At 48.2% G+C, this 24,257-nt stretch overlaps 1 pseudogene; it reads right to left on the reverse strand.

Annotated features, from left to right (window-relative positions):
• LOC119455514 (roundabout homolog 1-like) overlaps positions 1 to 24,257 on the reverse strand; it is a 78,800-nt pseudogene that overhangs the window by 53,756 nt on the left and 787 nt on the right.

A 24,257-nucleotide genomic window follows, 5' to 3' on the forward strand; every position in this document is an offset into this window, starting at 1 on the left:
CGCCCGTCGGCCGCCTTCGTATTCCTTCCGCCGCCCGGCACTCTCTGCCTCTTTGACTTCGTCGGCGCTGGTTGCCGAAGATTTCGGGGCGGCCGAGATCGATAGTGTCTAGCTGCAGAGCCGACGGCGGCGTCGGGGGCTTCCCGCCCTTCGGTTGCCGCTCGTAGGAGGCACCGCGGCAATGCACGTGCTGGGCTATCAGCTCTATATCCAACACACGCTTCGAATCGACTTTTTTTTTTTGCCAGCGGGAGGCGGTGGCTTTTTGTTGCCCGCCGGCTCGTGTGTACGCGAAGCTTCATTTGTTGTCGATTACGGTCGCAATGTGCGGCGCGCCTCGCTCAGCATCGGCATCAGCACGCGGCGTGCAGAGAACCCCTGGGGTTCCGGCTGTGAAAGTGAGACGACCGCACGAAGTCGTTCTGTCTGTCTCTCTCTCTCACCCTCATTTCCAACTTCTTTCTGTTTTTACAGCTCTCTCTAGCCCGTAAACAACGTTCGACTGCAACGTTATTGCAGGGTCACACGCATTCAGTCACGTGACCCGGCATGGCGGGAAGGAACACCGAAGCGAAACCCAGCCAGCTGGTTCTCCAACTTCAATTGCAATTAAAGCTGCGTGGATAAGCGATGTGCGAGGGACTAGCCTCGACAGCCACGCCGCGCCCAGACAGCGAGCCCTCGTTTCGTCACGCGGGAGCGTCTTCCGAGGGCGGCGCCGAATACGGAGAGACCCAACCAACCGCTTCGATGCAGTGTGCCTACAGCGAGAAAAGCAGGCCTGGCTGTAGCTGGAAAGCTGTTAAATTCGAGATGCGTTACCTCCCAAAGCTATGACCCACCTCGGAACCGCGGAGGGCTGTTAAGTTGGTGGCATGTATGAGTACCTATAGACATCTATAGGCACTCGTCCTATTCAACTGTGCCCACTAATTAGGAGTAGTTGAAAAGCCACGAACGCCTGGGTGGCTCTAGTGACTGGCAAAACTAGAAAATAATGCGTAAAGGTTCAGTATAAACTAAGCACAATGGAGATCGACGCCAATGTAGCTGGAGGTCTCGACAAACGTCGGGTCGCGGAAGACTAAGCAAGCCACCAGGCTGGTGTTCAAGAGCATGGCAGCTGCGTTGGAAGCCAGAATTGAATCGCTTTACACACTTGGCTAGTAGCAAGGAATATTGAGAAATTAAAATAGAAGGTGAGAAAGAAAGGTCCTATCCATGCACACTGAACCTTTCGTACACGTATAAGCAGTGTATCATCCCTGAATTTCACAGTCACTAATCTCCCTCCAGCATATCGATGACGAAATACAATCGCGTTTTGAACTCAACTGCATCAAAAAAAAATGTCGCAGTTTCGCCCGAAAGGCGAAGCATCGATTGCGATAGCAAATTAGTAGAGAGATATTCGGAGTAGGGATAGTGGTTTTATCGGCTGCATAAAGTTGGACACATTGGCTTACTAACTGAATTAACAATCGCGGTGGCAGTGCGCACAAGCAAACATGAATAGATCACACTGAATGACCGCAGACAACGACTGTCAAAACGCCGCAGCGGGCGAAGGTACGCGCGGTCTACCGCTTCAACGGAAACTGAGCGGCGAATGCACAGCGCATACAAAGATCAGAGCCGTGTGGAGATAAGAGACGGTGCGGGCGACCGCCAACGCAGGGCAAAGTGCAGAGGAGAAGTTGTTGGTAGAGGAGAAGCTGCCTTCCCGCTTTCTTGCTTTCGCGTGGGAGATTGACTGGCAACATACGCCTTCGGTGCCGGAGCACATGCCCCCCGCCTCCCTGCCTCCCATACCCCCACGGCCTTTCGTGTGACAGTCGCGTTTGCTTTGCGCCGTGCGTTCGCTCTCCGTGATAGCGCGCGGGGGAGTTCGCCCTCCGTGATAGCGCGCGTCGTCCGCGCGCTTTCGCTCGCGCATACGGCGCGCGGCGACGATTTTATCGCCCTTGGAATCTATACGGAACCTCACGGCGACGGCGACGCCGACGCCAGAAATCCGGTTGAAGTGTCCATATAATTGCTATCGCAATTATATGGTCAAACGAAGGAGCGAAGGCGAGGAACGGGATTGGAAGTCGACGAGCTGTGCCACACAGTGTAACAAGCCTTGGATCCTACAACATAAGGACGGCTACTGCTGTATACTCTGTACATCACCCTATACTCTGAAACCATTCCGAGAGTTTCATTTCATCTGTGTTCCAGCAAATATTGACTTGAGTTCGGAGCGGTCTCACTGGAAGGCGTTGGATCACGAAAAGGACGTACACGAGGCTGTCTTAAAAGCTTTGCATCACCGAAGAAGGAGTGGCATTAAAAAAAAAAAGATAAAAGGAAGAAAAAACGCCGAAAGTATTTGTAGCACATTTTCGCCCTGGTGTCGCACGGTGTCGGCGCATCTACTTAACATTACACTAGAGGGCCGCACTGTCATCCTTCTCGAAATGCGTTTCATGTGGTTACCGACAAAAGCATATACCCTTCATGACGGACATGTTGGTCATGACCGTAGCATTGTAATTACGCTGTTAAAGTTTACAAGCCGACGCCGCCCGATGCCAAGACGAGCCAACACCGCTTCGCGCGTGTTGCAGGCTAGAGCCTGTTATAATGAATCCGAACCACGGGGTGAACGCAAGTAGACGTTGACTGGCGCCACCAATAGAATACGCCTACCCGCTCTCATTACCAATAGGGTGCGCATGCGGGTGTGAGCGCAGTAGTCGTTCCTTACAGACACCAGCATGGATAAACAAAGCAGTGTCTGTGATTAGTTTTGATGCTCATTTTCGCACTCACCACCTCTGCTCCCACCGGCTGCTCACACCCCGTAAGTTTAGCGCTCCTGCGAGTTTCAGGTATGGAGAATAGGACGAAAGTGGACCACATCACTAAATGGTAATTCGTTCTATCACGCTGCATCCCGCCGTTGTTACTCTTCCATCATGCGCTTTTCTTTCTTTCTTTCTTTCTTTCTTTCTTTCTTTCTTTCTTTCTTTCGTTTTATGACACCCGAGTTCCAAACGGGGGAAGAAGGAAACGAAAACACTCAACAGAAAATTGTATACAGCACTTCTCAGAACAGCCCTCGTATATCCGCCTTCGCTCGTTTGACGGCCAGTAGCACTACCCAGCGTCTCGTGCACCATGGCTGCTTTCTTGCGCACAAGTTCTGACATCATGCACAGTAGGCGCACGCTCTGCAAATAAATCAGCAGCCATCCATTCCGATACCGGTTGACCGATCGCGAAAGAAGCTGGTGCCAGTGCCCGTCTCATTCATTTCGCCGTGGCATATATTTCGGCACGCTCGCACGCTGGCCGGTCTTCAGTATATTGGAGATGGCAGAACAGATTATGTGAAAAGCGAGGTAGGCGGCGGCTGGCCGCTGCACTTCACCTATGATACTTTGCTACGATCGAGCGTTTGATAAGGAACAGAGAATGACTACCGCCTTCGCTTTTCAATAGATGCTGCGCCAGGTTATAACGTACAGAGGTTTGTTATTATTACGAGGGCGCAACAACAGATTTTTTTTTCAACTTTCTTCCGTGACATGAGTTTTAATTGCTGGTAAATCAACACAGGAACGTAACCAAAGCTTACGCCGTACTGTAGCTGGCTTACTTCGTAAGAAGCACTCAAGCTGTGTTCTATACGGACGAGTAGCCACGGTGTCTATAATCACATTGCAGGAATATTAACGTCCCGGCAAAAACAAATTTTTCAGAGAAATCACCTTGTATTCAGCTCAAGGAAATTGTGTGAAACTATGCCAGATACTTGCTTTCTTAATTAGTTGAGATAGGGATTTGTTCATTCCACGAGACGTTGCTTCATGCACGATCAATCCTCGCCGGCAATATTCATCTTGTCGGATGAGAGAAATTATGGAAATGTTTGCAACAATCCTATAGTTAAATTGCCAAGCCCCTCGCTAGATCAATCTTTCCCAAAAAGTAAGAGAAAAAGAAGACAGAAAAAAGAGGAGAAGTAGTGACAGTAAGCTAAGCTCGCGTTCTAATGTCGCCCAGGTCGCAATAACGTCAGCCTAAAGTAGCTGTGACAGACTCTCGTATTTCGTTTTAATAATTCCCAACCTCAAAGGAGAACTAACGCTGCTAGCCCTCGAGAACATACGGATTTAAAGGTGTTGAAGAATCATTCTTGCGATGCTGGCATCATTAAATAGTGGATAAATAAGATCTAAAGAAAGACACTGCAATACTAAAGGCGAGTCTCAAAGGCATTCACATTGAAGGCCACGCGCAAGGTCAATGAATTGCGTCAATCTATGCGCAAACGAGGGCTTTTCTGCCTTGGATGTCAGCTGCAGGCCAAAAAGATCATAATAAAAAGGAAATACCAGAACAGCAAGGACATTCCTGTAGATGACTGCAACCTTTAATGAAACTCGCATCACAAACTGCCCTCGGTAGTCATTGTCTGCCACAACTGTTCACAAGTCGCCAGCACATGTCTGTGCATATATACATGGAGGACCACTCGCTAGATAACTATGTTAAGTTCAAAAATTGTTCATGATTATTAGAATTACCTGCACTCATTTCTAAAAATGCCGTCAAGCTTTGGACGCTGCAACTATACGTATATTGTACACGCAGGCCATCTGCTTGTAGAGCAATCGCTGTGGAGGCTGTGTTAACGACGACGCGACAGATATGGTGCAAGACTCTTATTAACTGCAGCTACCGTGAACCGAACTCTTTGGCGGCCTCCAATCGTTGAGCCACAGCCCCGTCGTCGGGCGAACTTTCTGGCCCAGCCCTATACCTGTTCTCGCTGACCATCTGCGTCGATACAGGGCGTATCTCAGGCAACAGCGACACCCGAAAAGCCGAGAATGTTGCTTATAGCCCGGTCGCTCAGCAGACCAACGATTCGGCGCCCATATAAATCCCCAGAAAGGGTGGGGCTGACGCCGCGGCGTCTATGCGGCTCCTCGCGTGCCAGGCAGCAATTGATCCCCCGCGTAAATTGGTGAGGGCGAAGACAGGCCTCGACTACTGGTGCGTACGCAGCAGCGAGGGATTCGGCGCGTACGGCCATGCACTCTCGGGCAAGCAGAATCGGCATGCAGCCATTGGATATCGAACTGAGAGAGTCTGCTTCACAGGCACCGTGAAAACCGCACGTTCACGCGAGTGGTCTCAGCGATCAGTATACGCAGATTACTGCTAAGATCAAGCGACTCCTTGGACGCACTCTTCGGTTCGGCGCGCCTCCTGTGCCCTGTAGCGGTGTAGGAAGCAGGCAGCTCGCTGAGGGATCGCGGTTCCGAGAGGCTTAACACTGAGAAGAAGAGGAACTGATGTTAGGCGTGGCTGGCCGGTTACCCCGCTGCCTATTTTCTCCTGGCTTAACCAATGACTTACCTTGTCCTATTTCATCAAGTAAGCCAGTAGCAGCTGCGGACATAGCACGTTTCGAGTTTTAATGTCATCACAGTGAGAAGGTGTTCGTCTTCGCAAGGAGGCAAACAAGGTTAAATAACTCGTTTCAGTGTGCAGATGTGCAAAAGTGGCGCCTTTCTTTATGTTAAAAACATTCTGAGCTTTTACGGACCATAACCACGATATGATTATGAGGCACGGCGTAGTGGGGGACTCCGGATTAATTTTGACCACCAGTGGTTCTGTAACATGCAGCCAATGCACGGTACACGGATGTTTCTTGCATTTCGCCTCCATCGAAATGCCACCGCAGAGGCCGGAGTTTGATCTCACACCCTCGGGCTTAGCGGCGCAACATTAAAGCCACCACACCACCACGGTGGGTTTCTTTATGTTCAGTTATAAAACCGTCGTTTGGGACTAATATCAAGCGGTTCATTATGCAACTGGAACCCCGAGAACTTGATTACCTGCCGTTAAATTGTAGCCTTGAGATTAATGGGCTGAAGTAAGGACCACTGATTTGTAGAAATAGCTGGCCAGAGGGCTAGCAAATAAACAATTCCGTGTCATATTTGTTATTCGCAGAGTATAATTGCACATTGCTGGCTGCAAATACGGGTATAATGTTACCTTAAGCCATGACTATCATACGCATGAATACCACATCACGAATACGCCTAACTGTGTGACTTTCATGCACTCTCGTCGGGCTGTGAAGTGTCGGGTGTGTGCGATGTTTTAGAACAGGTGCAGACGAGCGTGCGACATATTTAGGTCATTGACCGACTCACTGCGCAATGCTTCCGCAGTTTGAAACAGCCTTGGACACCCACGTTAAGCTATGAGAAATCCTATAGGTCGGCAACACCGCCTATAAGCGTAAAGCTACAAGCGTATCTGCTATATGCAAATAACCGGTACTCTCCAGCTGGCCCGTGCAGAGTATAAGCCTTGGATTTCTCACAGCCTACGATATGTGTCGCGAAAAGAAACAAGCGTCACTCCTATAAACGCTTTTGAGGGAAGACGGCATGTGGCACACGCCCCATCGCACAAACGAGAGCGTTCGGAGACGCTTTAATTCTCAACTGCAAGAAGCCTCTCGCCGGTCTCCAGGCAGCGTGGATGTATACTTAGCCACGCCAGTCGCCCGAGGGCTGCAGTCGTCGGCAAAGACGCAAGCGCTAATTAAACGAGACTGGAAGCGCTTGGCAGCGCCCTCTGCCTGAAGAAATAGAGGATAGTGGCGGTGCTCGAAAGCAAGGGTGGAAAATATCAGTGTGGGGCGGCGGTGTGTGTTGGTATAGACGAGCATGCGTGCCGCACAAGAAACGCGACTGTCATTCCAAGCGATTGCGCAACCTCCGCGTGGCTGACCACGTATATTATGAATAGCCCTCGTACGAACGTAGTATATGTTTGCGTACACGTCAGGATCGAGACGGCCTCTTCGAGTGCGCGAGGCTTTGCACCCATCGGGCTACATGCTGCGGCACGCGGTATAGTGGGAAGAAAAAAAAATGTCACAGTTTCGCCCTAAGGGCGAAGCAATGAATGCGATAGCAACACAGCAATGTCATACGAAGTAAGGTGAGCGGCTTTGGTAGTAATATGAATTGTAGTAAACATGAGCTGATTAAGTAAGCAGGTGTGCTGCGGCGTAAGTAGACCGACATGAAGAGAGACTCGATGACCACGAGAAGGCGCGTGTGAAACGGTGGTGTTGATGAGAAGCGCTTCCCGTGGGCAGCGCGTGCGAAGGGACACACCTGTAGCGCTGCACTGCCGATCCGGGCAGCATTACATGTGTAGCGTGCGTTGGAAAATGTGGCCCGACTATTACTAACTGAATGAACAAGCGTGGTGTGAGCGCGCACAAACAAACATGAATAGATCACACTGAATGACTGCAGACAATGACTGTCAAAACGCTGGCAGCAAGCCCATACGCTGCAGCGGGCGAAGGTACGTGCGGTCTATCGCTTCAACAGAAACTGAGCGGTGAAGGCACAGTGCATAAAGGTCAGAGCCGTGTGGAGATAAGAGACGGTGCAGGCGAGCGACGAGCGCGGTTGTTGGCAGAGTAGAAGTGCGCCCCCCCCCCCCCCCCCCCCCCCGCTCCCTCCGGCGCTGGCTTCCCGCTTCCTTGCTTGCGCGTGGGAGATTGAGTGCGTTCGCTCTCCGTGATAGCGCGCGCCCCCGCACGCTTCCGCTCGGGCATACGGCGCGCGGCGAAGATTTTATCTATACGGAACCTCACTGCGACGGCGACGCTGACGGCAGAAATCCGGTTGAAGTGTCCATATAATGCTATCGCAATAAAAATAGGCAGAGGAAACATCTGTGAGATTCGCGGCGTGTATGCGCACCTAGGACAAAAGCCCGTGATCGGCACGCGCAGGCGGAGACACGCCTTGTCTGATGAGCGTGATAGTCCTTTGATGTACGTTCGTGTGCACGCCCGGAGGCGTTGTCGCCGGGCAGTCGCTGCCCAGAGTGAGTGCCGCCTTCCTGGTACAACAGACAGAGCACGGCCACCGCAACACTGCCTCCCGTTCTGCACTCCTCCCTGTTCCTCCTGTAACGCTGTTCACTCATTGAGGAAAAACAAGAAAGAAAAAAAGAAATCGGAGGAGCAGATGGAGCCTTTTCTGTAGCTTAAGCGCGACCGTGACATTTCTATATACGATCGATTTCCTGTGCGCTCGTGTTTCGGAAGGCCAGATTCGGTGCGTGGGCCACGCGCGGCGGGCCCGAATTGGGGGGGACCACGGGCTGCGTGCTCGAGTGCCGAGGTCCGCAGCTCCAGCCACACTCCGCCAACGAGCCCCGCCACCAACCTAGGGGCGTCAGTTTCGGGCCCGTTCGTGTATTTTTTGCGTGCCTGGACATCGTGCTCTACGTGTGTGGAAAGCATAACGACAGCTGTGGATGCAGTCAGCCCTGGAAGCCAGCAGACTCGAGCAAATACGGTGCTTCGTGTCCTCCGGTGAAAACAGAAAAAAAAGAAAGTATAGAAAGAAAGAGAGATAATCCGCCTTCTGTGCGCCCTGATGGGCTGGTCTGCGCGTGAATCGTGTGGGCCGACGTTTTTGGGGAGCACCAATTAGGCGCAATTAATCGCCGGCCACCGACAGCCATCTCCCGCATCTGCCCGTTCGAGAGGGCGCACACATTCTTCCATTTTCCCAAGGCGTCTGTGCTTGTGTGCGAGCGTTTTATTAGCCACGCTGCGAGCGCTCTGCCGAATGCGGAAGAAAAAAAGAAGAAACGCAGGTTCGTCCTCTTGCTGTCCTTTTAGCACGGGTGTTTTGAGTCTGACGTGGTCCACGTGACAATGGTTGGCCACGGAGCCGGGCAGTGTGTACGTATGGTGAGCAAAGTCAGTGGCAGCGGCGCTTCTTTTTTTGTCCAGTAAGCAACGTCTATCATCCTCTGTGGTCGACGTATTCTGTGGTTAATAGCGCCGCCTTTTTATCCGCCTACTAACAACTTGGCGACGGATATGCCGCAAGAACCACAATACCAGTGCTATAGATCCAGAAACTGCGTTCTATGAAGGCGCTTCTAAATTCTGAAAGGGGTGGGTACCCGTAAGTGAGGTCAGAAGTTAGGTCTGGTGGGTCGTACCAAAGTCGCAGCCCCAAGATGTCTGAAATTGTTTGCCAGTGGTCTATTAACGGTTATTGGGGCGGCCCTGTTACCGGGGCCGTTTAGAAAACGGTAGATATAAAATCAGCGCCTTTGAACAAAGCAACGATAAAGTCGGTCGTCATATGATGTGGCCTTTGGTTTTTCCGCGGGCATGTAACCATACCATCGAGCACTACCCGCTGCGCTTTATAAATTCCGAAGAGCATCAACCAACGCCTCCACAAGCTTCAATCTTTAAAGCGTGTGCACCAAGATATAATCCTTGGCGAGCAAAGGTGAAGTTGCAGATCATTAGAGTTGACTTTTAATGATCACAAGCGAACCTAGATTGAACGTCACTTTGGTACCTAGCTTGCGATGAGACGGCTTTTGATATCTTTTAGAGTGATGCATGTCGGGTTCTTGTGAAAGGCCTTGACGACAAGAAATCCCTCTTCCTAAAACGACGGCCGCGAACTAAGCTTTCAACCTCATTCACCTGCTAGTATCCTCTCAGCGAAGACTGTAATCTTCGCTGATTTCGGAGTTTGGGTTGACACCGCACAACATATCACAAACCGTTCAGTATATAAGTACGAGGTGACTCCTTAATACGTGGTGAAGTCCCTTCTACGGCACCGTCTACGTGTATGCATTACTTCTCAGTGCTGCTCTTGTACGACGATGCGAGCCACGCGGGTCCAGTGGCACGCACATGCAAAAAAATATGGGCATTCAGAAAACTCTAAGAGGTTAAAGGGACATTACAGCAAAGCACTCATTCATTTTAGACTGATAAAGTATTGTTTTGAGAGGTCTATTGCCGCTAATTTCGCAATAATAGGTTGATTATGAAGAAAAAAAAGTGATCGCAGTTTCACCTGAAAGGCGAAGCATCAATTGCGATAGCAAATTTGTAGAGAGCTATACGGAGTAATGATATTAGCTTTATCAGCTGTATAAACTTGGACATGCAGCAGCACCGGCAACACGCAGAACTATTGTCGACGCCGTCGGCGTTTTGCCCGCGTTCGCTCAAAATGCGTGCGGCGTTGGGGACTGTTGCCGGAGCCTCTGATATAAATAGGCACTTGGTGCCGCAGCTAAACGTTGCCTCCCTTCCCTCCCCCTCCCCCACGGCCTCTCGCGCGTCGGAAGAAGGCGCGTTTGCTCTACATATATGGTGATTGCAAAGGAGGAAAGAGACGCCTACTTCTGCAGCCCTTAAGGGAGCACGGCGCGAACGCGCGTTTGTTCTCCGCCGTGCGTTCACTCCCCGTGAAAGCGCGCGCCCCTCGCGCCCTTTCACTCGCACATACAGCGTTCGGTGCGCGACGATTTCATCTCCATTGACGTCATACAGAACCTCACGGCGACGGCGACGCCGACGGCAGAAATCTGCTTTTGAGTGTCCATATAATTGCTATCGCAATAAAAGAGAAGTTGAAGTTCTTGAATTTCGCGCCGAAACCACGAAGCTGGTACGGCAGTGTGAGGTCCCGGATTTCAAAGTGATTTTCGTATTTGCACCTGTTGGGCTCAGTGAAAGTTCACGAAACTTAAGATGTTCAGTCCTTCGCTGCTTTAGGACATAATTTAGCCCCTTTCTTACCCGTAAGTAATTAGCTAGAACCTAACAGACGCCGTCCAAATCTGTGATGTCATGGGGGGTTGGTGCGAGACCTCCAAGGCGGCGTCGCCACCTGCCTTAAGAGGAAGCTTTAGCTTGCGTGCTCCTTTATAAATATATGTAAAAGTAGAATTCTTTTTTTCTCGGCAAACACTGGCATCAAATTTGACGAGGTTTGTTGCATTTAAAAGGAAAACTTAAAGTCTGGTGACTGTTTGATTCGAATTCTTGAGCTAGATGGTAACTGTTGTATTAAAAATGTCAAAAATTGCAAACTTTCAGGAAAAGATACTATCAACTTTACAAGTCTGTAACTCAGCAATGCAAAATGATATCAGAAATCTGTGGATTGCATCTAATAGTACATCTAAAGCGAACAAAATTGATATGTTGCACATGAATCTAAAAAAAAAGTTAGTAATCTGAAAATACAGCTCTTGCAGAACATTTGGACACAACGTAATGAATTCACGTAAGGTATAAATTGACATATCTAATTTGTCCGCTTTGAATGATCTAATGGATGCCGTTTACAAAACTGCGATATCTGTTGATGCAGAGCTATTAATTTGTAAACTTCGTGCTTCTATTTTTTTTTTTTACTTTCGAATCTACGAAAATTCTTTTTAGGAATTCATGTATTAAATCAAAATTCCGTTTCGGAAAGTCACTAAAACATAACTTTGTCTGTCACACGCAACGAATTTGAATAAAATCGGTTCAGTGATTATCTCAGGAAAGTGTTTCTGCGTGTTTCATGTATTTGAATAGGCCCCATCGAAGTTGCGACCGAGCTAAAGCTTCCTCTCAAATAAGTACTTACGTGTTTCCTGATCTACCAAGCGTCTTCTCGTGGTGTTTTTGGTATTCCAAGAGGGTAATTTACAAATAAACGTGAAATCATGTTTCTCTTTAGTTTCCCTTCCAGAGAGGGTGCACCCAACTTCCTACTCCAACCAGACCCACTCCCCTTCCCCAACCCCCGTTATATTTGTCTGACCCACAAGTACGTACTTGCAGTAAAATGCTGAAGAAGCCCTCTCAAGAAAATGCAGAACGCGTTGTTGTGTTCAAGATAAAACCCTCAGAGTAGGGACCTTCTCTTTCGAGAATCCGGCGAGGCTATTCAGCCTTAGTTCGGGGGTCTCGTCGCGTAAGCCTATTTATATCGTTTTGCGTCCCCAGTTCACTAGACAACGATATAAGTGCGTAAGTACGGAGGGAAGAATAACAGGAGGAAGACAAGAACAAAACAGTACGCCGAAAGCTGTTTCCTCCATTTTCTCCAGCACTAAATTGCAGCTCAGTGAGCGCGATTTTCTTTCCCTTGGCTTGTTCCTCCTCCCACCATTTCACTAAAGCCGTAAATCTGAGGCGGTCGTCTTGGCACCCTCGTTGCCGTAGGCGCGCGATTCAGCGCATCGTTGAAGGCTAGAACCGTGGGTCCTTCTGGGGCCCTTCTAAAAGCACGGTCGCTTTTGAAATTAGCGAAATATTTCACTCTGCCAGAGGTTCTCTAATGCGTGCTCTCTCCTGTACAGCTCTTTTTTTTTTCTTTCTCGGCGAGTTGCGACCGTTCCACACGGCATACTTTGCTCCTTGAATTGCTCCCAACGTCAGTGTTTTCTCCGCTGAGCTTTCTTCCATTTAATTAAAGAAGGCCAATATACACTGCTTTCCTTTCTCTCCAGCCATGCATATCACGAAGTGGCCCGCCATTGTTATTCATTCTTCAGCATTCCATGCGAGTCAATGCCGTTTCAAGGAATATCTCGTGCTCGGGAATTATGTGACTGATTCTAGCTCACCTTGTATTCAGTATACTGCTTAGTTGCAGTAGCAGCCACAAAACCCAGTCAAACGTCTTGATAATAAAACGCTAGGGACCTCCAAAGTCCTTTGTTGTACAGGTAACTTATAAAAGTCCCACACCGTGGCACTCCCAATAGAGTAAAGCTAAGCACTACAATAGAAAACTTTTATTTGACATAAATGCAACAGCATCATTGAAAAAACGTAGGCAGCTTGCACTAGTGGTGCAAGGCTGGAATTAACAGCGGAACTGGTGATGGACCTAGCTTTTCTTCCAGGTTTTACTAGGCTTGGCCAAGTTTTACTAGGAAATGCTAAATACTGCTGGGCACGGTATTGCGAATAAGCTCACCGCTGACTCGCAGATTCTCACATGGCCGTGCGACGCGCTTTAAGATGAGCGGTAACTTCTTCAGGTGTACGGATCTTCTTTGGTCGTCCCATGTCGAGGGTACATCTACTCGCCACAGAGTCAACGAGAGTTCTGCCGCCGTCGCGGCGGCTCCAAGCTTTATCTCCCCGGTTACATCACGGCCAAGCTGCGCCTCCACACTTGCCGGGGCGAGGCTGGTCGAAACTAAATTATCAAGGGGCTTTAGCAGAAACCTGCCGTGCCGACGCCAGAGCAGTGTTGCCAGGTTTGGCTATATATGGCCAAATTGGGCTACAGGAAAAATATTTTGGCGTCGACTTGGACGAGTTGGCTATGTGGCTATATTTGGGCCACTGAAAATCAGCGACTTGGCTTTGTTTGGGCTATAAGTGGTGCCCTAATCCACGCTCCAGAGGTGGCTCTGATCGGGTAGAAGCAAATCTCGAAGGCTATGTTTTAGCTGGTTGAGGCGGCCGCGTGGCTGTGCGTGTGGGCATACATGAAATGACCCCCCCCTCCCCTTCCCTTCCCTCTCTGCGCCGTTGTCTAAGCCGGTGGCTTTATCTTTGATGCGCTTAAGCTTACACCCTGCTTGACTGTTATGCACCCGATCCCCGGGCATCGGGATGAACCTGGGAGTAGTGGGTTTTTCGCAGTACACTGTACTAATATGGCTATCGTGGCGCTTACATGAAAGAAGGGAAGCACGGATGGATGACAAGCCCCGTGTGTTCATGGCCATGTCTTAATTCTGGGTGAAGTATCGCGCCGGGCACAGCTTTCGACATACTCCACGTATCTTGCGCGAAGCTTTACTGCCATTTTCCTTCTCCTGCTAGATGAATTTTTGTTCGTGCTTACATTCGTGAGTCATTTCTATAGGTTGGATGTAAGATCGGATCCTCCTCAGAGAGGAGAATCCAAACATGGCGAAGTGGGCCAAGTATGCGAGAACGTATAAAAAAGAATGGGAGCAAGACCCCGCGCCAAAGGTGGGTTCTGGTGCTTTTACTTCTAGATGGTTTGCCCGTAACATCAAGGATGCAGATACCCATTCTGCTAATATCGAAACATGTTTGCCACCATGACATCAGTGCACCACGTCACGTGAACTTCACCCACCGTGTTAGCTTAGCTTGTGATGTGTCGCGCTGCTGGCTCAAAGACGCGGCAGCCACATTTCGATCAAGGCGAAATGCAGGAACACCCGTGTACTTAAGTGCACGTTAAAGAACCCGAGGTGGCCAAAATTAATCCGGAGTCCCCCACTGCGTCATGCCTCCCCATCATATCGTGGTTTTGGCACGTAAAACCCCAGCAATTATTAGAGTTTTAGAATACGGGCCTCAAACGTATTGGAGCCCCAAAGAAAATAGCGTCGAAGCTGCTGCGCATGCGCACGACGGAAACTGTGTTTGGGTTTTGCGTCGGGCACGCTATTTCATCGATTTAGCGGGAGCCCTAAAAGCTACCCCAAAAGCTTTCGTCAACAAACATGGCGGCGCCCATCGAAGCGACGGCTCTAACCTAGCACAAAACTGGGCTCGATTCGTGGTAATGCGTGAAGTTAGTAAGCTAGCAGAAGTGATTGCGGTTATCACTTTCTCTGAAATAACATGTGTAATAAAGATTGATTCACTAGACGCCGCTGATTCGGAATTTATGGCTCGTAGACGTAACACGGATTGACTTGGCTGGATGAAGGTATACGTGAAGTTGGTTACTCAAAACTAAACGCAAAAATTGCTTGCTGCTGATATAATAAGTTCTAAATTGTAATTAAACACGAAAATCTAAATTACTCTCCTTATCATAAAATGGTATATTTTATTTTATTATTTATGCCCCAACGCTAACACCTGCAATGCTCTTTAGGGCACCTATTCTAAAACTTTTGTAGCACATCAACATGGTTTGCTTTTTGACAGTAACCGGTTTTCACAGCATAACCACTGTTATCAATTTGTTGTTTACCGTTGCCCTATGTGCGCCGTCGCGGCTTTTACCATTTGGAGCCAGTTACGTTCGGGACGTGCTCGTCGCCGAAAACGACTGCGCGCTTCTTACACTAGTGTGCCGTTTTGCGCAGTAATCTTTTAAAGCTTCGCTTACACCGATTCATACAGTGAGTGGCATCTGTTGTCTGACACTTTATTTTAACGCATTCTTGCCGTGCTAGAGACCTAAGATGGCGGCCAGGTTTATGTTAATGGACAGTATATAGAGCATGTACTAGCTAACCCGGGCCAAGCTAACCTGAAAAAAACAACAACAACGAGAAAACAAGATAGGACGAGGAGACAAATAACACGAAATATCATAGCGCGAAAGACTTGTTTTAGCTCATCGAAAAGGAAGCCGTGAGCACGTCGCAGATCGCTGGACAGCTGAACTTTTACGCCGTAGGCAGAGATGACGTCGGCAGAGACGACAGCCTGACAGAGATGACGAGATGACGTAGGCAGAGACGACAGAGATGACGTAGGCGGAGACGACAGCTAAAAAGCAGAGTTTGTAGTTAATATTACTGTAAATAACTAAAATAATACTTACTACTATCTGTCCTACAAAAAAGCACAGATTTTGTCCTCTGCAGCGATTCGCTGGAACTTAAGAGCTTCCGGGCCCAACCAAAAGTGTTCTGTGCAAGCAATATGTCGCTGTTGTTGATGTCAAGGACCGACCGTCACGGCGGCACGGACATTTTGTTACGACGGGTTGTGCAAAAAAAGAAGTGCCGTAGTCGAATGTGAAAATGTATACACAAATAAAACTTGAAATAAGAATGGCTATATTTGGCTACAAAATTTTTTTGCACTTTTTTGTGTTTGGCTACATTTGGGCTACAACTTTTTTAGCTTTTGGCTACGCCGCCTCGTCGGACCTGGCAACACTGCGCCAGAGGCGCCTGCTGCAGTCACGGACACCGCGCGCGTTCGGCACGCTGGGACACGGGGAAACGCGGATGGCGTTGGCAGCAGCTCTGCGCGTTGCGTCATTGGTGCTGCTACAATTTCTTTCTCTCTCTCACTCACATTTTATTGCTATAGCAATTATATGGACACTTCAACCGGATTTCTGCCGTCGCCGTCGCCGTGAGGTTCCGTATAGATAAAATCTTCGCCGCGCGCCGTATGCCCGAGCGGAAGCGTGCGGGGACGCGCGCTATCACGGAGAGCGAACGCACTCAATCTCCCACGCGCAAGCAAGGAAGCGGGAAGCCAGCGCCGGATGGAGCGGGAGTGGGGGGGGGCGCACTTCTACTCTGCCAACAACCGCGCTCGTGGCTCGCCCGCACCGTCTCTTGTCTCCACATGGCTCTGACCTTTATGCGCTGCGCATTCGCTGCTCAGTTTCCGTTGAAGCGATAGACCGCACGTACCTTCGCACCTTCGCCCGCTGCGGCGTATGCGCTTGCTGCCAGCGTTTTGACAGTCGTTGTCTGCAGTCATTCGGTGTGATCTATTCGTGTTTGTTTGTGCGCGCTCACACCACGCTTGTTCATTCAGTTAGTAATAGTCGGGCCACATTTTCCAACGCACGCTACACATGCAATGCTGCCCGGATCGGCAGTGCAGCGCTACAGGTGTGTCCCTTCACACGCGCTGCCCACGGGAAGCGCTTCTCATCAACACCACCGTTTCACACGTGCCTTCTCGTGGTCATCGAGTCTCTCTTCATGTCGGTCTACTTACGCCGCAGCACACCTGCTTACTTAATCAGCTCATGTTTACTACAATTCATATTGCTACCAAAGCCGCTCACCTTACTTCGTATGACATTGCTGTGTTGCTATCGCATTCATTGCTTCGCCCTTAGGGCGAAACTGTGACATTTTTCTCTTTCTCTCTCTCGAGCTTAGCGCGTGCCGCGCGCATGCTCTCCTTCCCTCTCCTTAACGTCCCATGTCAAGGCAACAGGTTCACGGCACGGAGAGGAGGCGAAGCACACACCGCCCCGCGAGGTGGTTGCTAGGCAACCCAGGTGACTCATCGCTACGCGATGTTTTCGGTTCGCGGCGCAACTTACGGCCGGCTTAAACCGCTCCGTTGTTAATAAGTCGCAATTTCTTTTATTCTTTTCGTGTAAGCGCTTTGTCTGAATGTGCGCCTGCAGCCATCCTTAGTGAACTGAGGTTCACAGAAAACGTGGGAGCTACGCAAAGTAAGGGTGCCGATGGTCGAATGATGCTACCGCTCCCCTTTCCGACAAAATGGCTCGTTTATGAGATTTTCATATCGATAACCATCGTTGATACTTGGATTCTTTCTGCCCTAGATGGCTTCAAAGACGTCGTTGATCATCAGTTGCGATTAGATCAAGGCGTCGTGATGAACGGTGACGTATTTGTCAGGATTCGCACCCGCTGAAGCGTTTCAACAAGCAGCTTACGACTTGAATGATTCCTGGAGCAGTTCAACAAAAGTGCGTCTGACATGGGCGCGCTCGTCAAGTGCGTCGCTAGTATTGACGTTAGCGTTAGCGCTGCACCCTGGTGACGTCTGCGGAGGGCAGTGGCGGCACCGCTACGTGGCATTCGTGGTAAAGCAACAAATTTTTTTCCCTCTCTTTTCTTTTTTTTGTACCCGCAAATTCATTGCAGTTATCTTCATTGTAGAGCCATCCACAATACCTATGGAAGATATAAAATCTGCTGGGAAATAATAAATACTTCGTTATACAAGTAATTTCGTTGTATAGGCGTTTGACGGTAATTAATTACGATTGAGGCTGCTGGCTAATCACAAGTTGTCTTTTTTATTCGGAAGACTTACCTCAAGCCCTACGTACGAAACTTTTAAATGAAATGGCATCAAATAAACGCCCGGAATGCTGTGTACGCCAGGCACTACAGCAATGGCATTGCGAATTAGTTGTCCGTTAGTCATCCGGTTTACGCCTCTGGACATTAGGCTCCAGGTTAGCCTCCATGAACATTTTGCACTTGACATCATTACACTCCAAAGGCACAACCGCAGCAGTTGATGAGTTTCCTCCTTAGGTGCAGCCGCAGCATATTTAACAGACGTTCCAGTCTTCTCGGTTGCCGACTCCATGCACGTCCAGATGATTACTGGCGTGTTGGCCACACCAGCCCAAAGCTCCGAACGCGTATTTCCCTTTGTCGAGCAAATAGTGGCTGGTTTTAAGGGTACTTTAGCTGATAAGACACGATTGCGGTATCTGTACCGCGAGTAATCATGAGAAACAAACATCCTCGAAACAAAATAAATCTGGATGTGCAAGCAAAAAAGCGAAGTCTTCAACGCATAAATAAACCCACGCACGGAGTGACTATCGTAACATATGAGACGCGTGAAGCAATCAGCTAAATTCGGGCAGATAAACGTGAGCCACAAGATGCGCGCTCGTTTCCATTTGCTGGGTCCTTGCGCCATCCTGAATGTGCGCAGATGGCGGACACGCTAATGTTCTTCGCTGCTGCTCACTGATTGGCCTCATATTTCACGCGGAGGTGCAGAGGCGAAAAAAAAGATAAGAAAGAAAAAGGAAATACGAAAGAGTCAGCGAAATGAAAACGAAGGAACGCAAAAACATCTAAGGTCGCAGCAACACTATGAGCTCGGCCGCCGCATAAATTACGCAGCAGTGCGCACGCTGGCTCGCTCCTGATGGCTGGCACTCGCTGCGCAATAGACGGCGGCTCAGCGCACGGGCGTCGATCATGCGGTAGCGTGTGATTGCGACGTTTTTGATTTATTTGTTTGTTTGTTCGTTTCTGTCTCTCTTTCTTTATTTATTTATTTACTTATTTATTCATTTCTTCCTTCCTTTCTTTCTTTCCTTTAGCAAGAGACGTAAGCTACTAGTGTGGTAAAGCCATGTGTGTTCTTGTTTTTATGACCCAAGTTGAATGTCGATAACCTCAAAACAAGGAAATAGCTTAGCAGTACACAACAGTTCGTTAGTATGTTGCGACTGGACATCATATGCTGTAGCACGAAAGAGAAGATGCAACATGAAAGTAAAACAAAAACGAAACATTACCTTGCGTCTTGTCTGTCACCCTACAACACATCATGTTTAAACACGTGCTTGCCTGGAGTGGTTCTTTATGTATGGTTGTTTTTAATTTTTACTGCGCCTGTTATTTGCTTAATTTCAGAGCCAGACTCACCTGGGTGTTTTCTGCACTACATAACCCAGCACAAATACGTGTGTACCTTAAGCATGATTTACACTCCCCGTTATTATCGCCCTTATGCTAGAGGAACAGTTAAGTATGCAGACAATAGTGCAAGATTTACACCCACTATGCTCTTAATATGATACACTATGGAACACTTAACGCGGCGTAGGCCCATGCCTTGCGACTTGAACTTTTATCCAGTCGAGGATGATGTCCAAGATATACTAACTGGATTACGATTTCTGCGCTTTCACCCAGGAGTGAAATGTCTTGACATAAAAACACGGCCAATGAAAAGGTGCCCGTTGCACTTCTGTACTTTGACGTAGTCATCTGACTTTACCAGGCTTCCTGTCCTTCGGCTGTTCTCACATAGCTTTGCGAAATTGTTTCACGCGAAATCGGACAAGAGTTTGAAACGCATGCCCATACTGCAACCAGCTGTTGCACGGTAAAGTGCGACGTCTAGTGGCGACTTTAAAATGCTACTAGCATGAACTACTACATATTGAGATATCTCGCTGAAATAGCCGACCTGTATAGCCTGCCCATATGCCGTGGTTTGAGGGCTTAGATTCGTTAGCGTGGCAAACCAACCTGTCAGATTATCGCTAACATTTACCGCGTCTTCCTCTTTCGCTGTAAAGTTTTAATCCCCACTCTGATATTCAAATGAGGGAGTTGCACGTTTCTCTCTTGCTGTCCCGGCTGCTTATAGTCTTCAGCGAATACAGCTGATATTGGACCCGGTATTTCTGTCACGATACGGCATTCCACCTCACTTCCAGCAACCGCGTTAAGTCTAGTGAAAGTCAGTGCTTTTCTTCTGTGCTGGTTTGGAGTCGTTTGTTTTGCACTCTTGCGAACGTCCGAACGAAGGGCGGATAAGGATCGACAATCACGAGGTTTCTTGCGACGCTTCCCTGAAACTGTCGAGCTGCCTATTTTCGCGACACCTCATCCCACGCGGCGACTTTCTGCCGCGACGATGCCTCGCGGTGTCGGCGTATAAAATATACGCGAGGCGCCTGGCGGTATTCGCGACGTTCGCAGTGCGCGAATCGCCTCTTTTCCAGAAGGAGCTGTTCCGGTACGCTCGCATTTTCATGTCCCCAGCCGTGCGCAGGGCCAGCTGTCGCGGCAAGGATGCCGAACCAGATTAGGGCAGGGGTCTGTCCAGGAGTGGGCGTTTGAGGGTACCAATGACCGCGTGAAAAAGCAGCAGCAGCCGGCAGGCCGTCAGGAAGATCGTCACCGGCGGCGTCGTAAAAAGCGATCGCAACGAGCGCGTACAACACCAGAAGGGCGTCGAGTTCGAAGCCACTTTTACGCCCGCTCGCGTATCGAAGCAGTCGGTGCGCATTAATAGCACGAAGACCGGCCATCCACTTCGAGGCTACTGTGTTCCCTTTCTTTTTATATCGTCGCTGCTGGATCCGGCCAAGGCGCTACGTGGCAATCCTCGTTCGTAGGGAAAAAATGGGGATTTTGAGTGCTGATTTGTCGCGCGGTCGCGACATGTCGGGCAACATCGTAAAACGCCAACCTACGCACGCTTTAGCTTCGATTCTTGTGCGACTATATGTGTTAGTGCATGCACGTGTGCTTCGGAGGCGTGTGCGCGCATTTCAATTTACATGTTGATCACTCAGATATAATGTGCCTAGCTCTCTCCACACTGTCTACCGATGTAGTTATTGATGAGGTGTTAGCCGTTTGTACGATAACTTTAGTTTCATGCTTTGCTACTGCTGCACTATCAACATAGCTTATATACGTGTTTGGCTTGGTCAACCAACCAGGATGGGTCATTGCTTTTCGCTCTCACATATACACATGCTCAATTTACTGTATTCCTGATGCTGAAATAAAGTGACTTGAACTGGCTCGTCTTTCCCGTGTCAATCTTGCGTAGGCTTCGCACTTCTGTGAGTGGAAAGCATCTTCTGCTTGGAAACGACTAGTTTGGAATATTACGTCACAGGGATTCTACGGCACATTTGACGGGCGCAGACCGTTGCGCTTGTTCTAAGCCCTTAACCAGAATAATAGTCACGCCTACACTAACTTACTGTTTGTGGGCTCTAGCCGATGAAAACATTACTGCCCACACAGTTGCCACAGAATGTACGCAAAGTCATCGAAGCGACGCTTTATTCGGTGGTGCGCAGCATAACATTACGTCCTGCTGGTGGTATATCATATTGCACCGAAGCAGAACATGCGCCTTGTGTGTTACACTCAGTAAAGATAGGCAGAACGCTACATTGTTCCAACTGAGCTTCGATTTTTAATGCGTAAGCATTCTTTGGCGATTGTGTGTTACACTCATTAAAGATAGGGAGAACGCTACATTGTTCCAACTGAGCTTCGATTTTTAATGCGTAAGCATTCTTTGGCGATTAACCCAGCAACATATGGGACGCCAAAAGTGTATGCTTGTATCGGCACGAAAATGCGTAATTTATAAAGTTATGATATTAATCATTACAATAGTGTAAATGCAGATCATTGGTAGCTTTATAAGCGATAAGAAACAATTATAACAAGAAAAAATTTACCAGGGAGAATACTCATATAATCAGAGAGAGGGAGAGAGAGAGAAAACAAGAGGTGAAAGACAGAAGTCAACCAGATTGACTCTGCACTGATGCAAACTTAAATTTTGGTGTGGGCCAACTTGAAATTTGGGGGTGGACTAACTTGAAATTGGGGGGGGGGACAACTGAAGTTTGGGGTTGGGCCAGCATGGAATTTGGGGGTGGGCCGACTTAAATTTTGGGGTGGGTCAACTTGAAATTGGGGGTTGGTACAACTTAAATTTGGGGTTGGGAAACATGAAATTTGGGAGTGGCCAACTTCTGTTCAGGGTGGGCCAACTTGGAAATTGGAGGTGCTCTAATATAAAATTTGAACATGGGCCAACTGAAATTTGGGGGTATGCTTACGCATACTTAGACAATTACAATGTAGTTACTGCATAATAATTTTTATTGTGATAACTATCTGGACACACAATGCCCGTTTCCGCCGTCATCACGGTGTTTTCGCTGTCATCTTTCCAGAGACGCGAAGTACCTTTACGCTGCAAAAAAAGAAAAAAAGAAAACGACGAACCAAAGTGGACGTATCGTCCACGCTTCGCTCAATCAGCTCGGTGCTGAAGCTAGCACAGCATTCTGCTTCCGCGGCTGCCATGACTATACACTGAAGGAACCGTAGTGTTCCTGCTTAAGTTTTGTGTGTGTATGCACCAAATGGTTTAAGCGGAACGGGTTGTATCTGTAAAACTAATGTCACCTAATATTTGACTGGCAGCTGACTAAGACCGACGGTATCTCGTCGGTCTTATCTCGTGCACGATAGAGGTTCAACGCCCCTGGCGGAGCTCAGGCCTGTGTTGTGTTTTAGCTTAAGTCCCTGGAGCAACAATCGCCTTGCGTGTTGCGTCACACCAACATGTCGCACCGGCGTATAGTTACGCTAAATGAAATAGTAACGCTAAACCTTACTATTACTCCCAATGGTTCGCTCTTCGGGCTAAACTGCCAGTTTTAATGATGCGAACAATATTGTAACGAAGACTAGACGCAAGTACGAAGATGCATAAGTGATGTATTTGCAAGGTTTCTAGCGATGCAAACTCAAAGTAGCTGACCAACTGCTAGAATGGTAGAACAGCACAACATTTTTCCTCTTTCATTCAGGTGAGCGCTTTCGCCCCGCATCACATCATATGTGAACAATATCAGGCGTTGTAAGAATTAAAGCACAAAACAAACAAAATAAATCAACTAACAATGAATACAGGACACATATTCGAAGCTTGCGTATCCTAATCTGCCGACACCCCGAGGGGTGTCTTATGAAGAATACCAGAAACAATAAATACTCTGAAATTAAAAGAAGACAAGACAATATTTTGGTGCAGCAAACACTACAGTAAAATCACGATGATGTGCACATGGCTTCGTGTGGTCGAGGACCGAGAGGTTTACTGATGAAAACCGAAAACTATAGTATGCTACTCCAAGCGAATGCGACAACTAACTAAATTTATTTAGGGGTGGGCGAATACTCGAAGTTTCTATACAAATCGAATATTACACTAGCAGCTTCTTGGTATTTTTTTCATTTCTGGTAACGATTTATTTAACGACAGCCATTTATTCAGCAACCATATATTCTTGGAAAGCTTGCTTGCATCAGACTCTAACGATGTTCAGAGGCTATTCGTGCAGTTGTTTTAAAGACAATCAGTATTTTTTCGTTTAAAACTGATTAATATTGTCCTTGATTGTAAGCCGTCTTTTTTTTTCAATAGTCAGTACAACCACGGGACCTAATTCAGCTTTAAATGTATGCATCTTCATTTGATTATTCGATTCGATATTCGATACATAATCTTCGTATTCCATTTGTAGTCGAGAAAGTTGATATTCGCCCACCTCTAGAGATTGTGCAAACACCACGTACGACAGACACATAACACACACGCAACCCACGACATATACACTTAAATTATCTCGTTCGAGAGAAGTTGCTCGTGTAATAGTTAAAAGTGCCATCGTTCGCAGCGCGGGACACACAGGCTGCCCTAGTTCATGGTCCAAGTGCATGTCATAGCTCAAAATGCCGATGGCGAATGTACCTGAGGTAGATTAAGCACGGACAATAAAAGGCTTCTATAGAGTGTGAAGAGGCTGCATTAGCAGATCAAGTGGGCTATGTGCTCTTCCACATTGCATGCCGGAAATAATGGTAATACTATCTACTTAATATTCTACAAGAGGCATCTTGTATTGGCCACATTCTGTCCAAAAGCTCCTGATGTGTAAATATTTCTTACTTCCTGCATGAACCGTTACTAAACTATGCACAAACCAATGACTAACGTCGCAAATAGAGAAGGCGTCTCCAATTCGCCCGCGCCGATTTCTCGATGTCATAGTTACATGATAACTTTTTCGAGCAAACTAAAGAGCAAGCTAGACTACCCATGGCCCTCAGTATCAGCTCAAACATTATAGCACGTGTAAGTTGATATGACGACTTGCCTGCACCTATATATCAGGAGATCATGGAACATTCGCCACATAAGAGCACCTCTACTCTACTCACTTCCCCGAAAATTCGTCATAAAAAAAGGTATGCCTACCATAACGGTGGAAGTTGAGGATACGGAAAATGCCCTTGAACAATACCGAACGCATCACGTTCTG

The sequence above is a fragment of the Dermacentor silvarum genome, chromosome 6 (genome assembly GCF_013339745.2).
Source record: "Dermacentor silvarum isolate Dsil-2018 chromosome 6, BIME_Dsil_1.4, whole genome shotgun sequence".
NCBI classification, from domain to species: Eukaryota; Metazoa; Arthropoda; class Arachnida; order Ixodida; family Ixodidae; genus Dermacentor; species Dermacentor silvarum.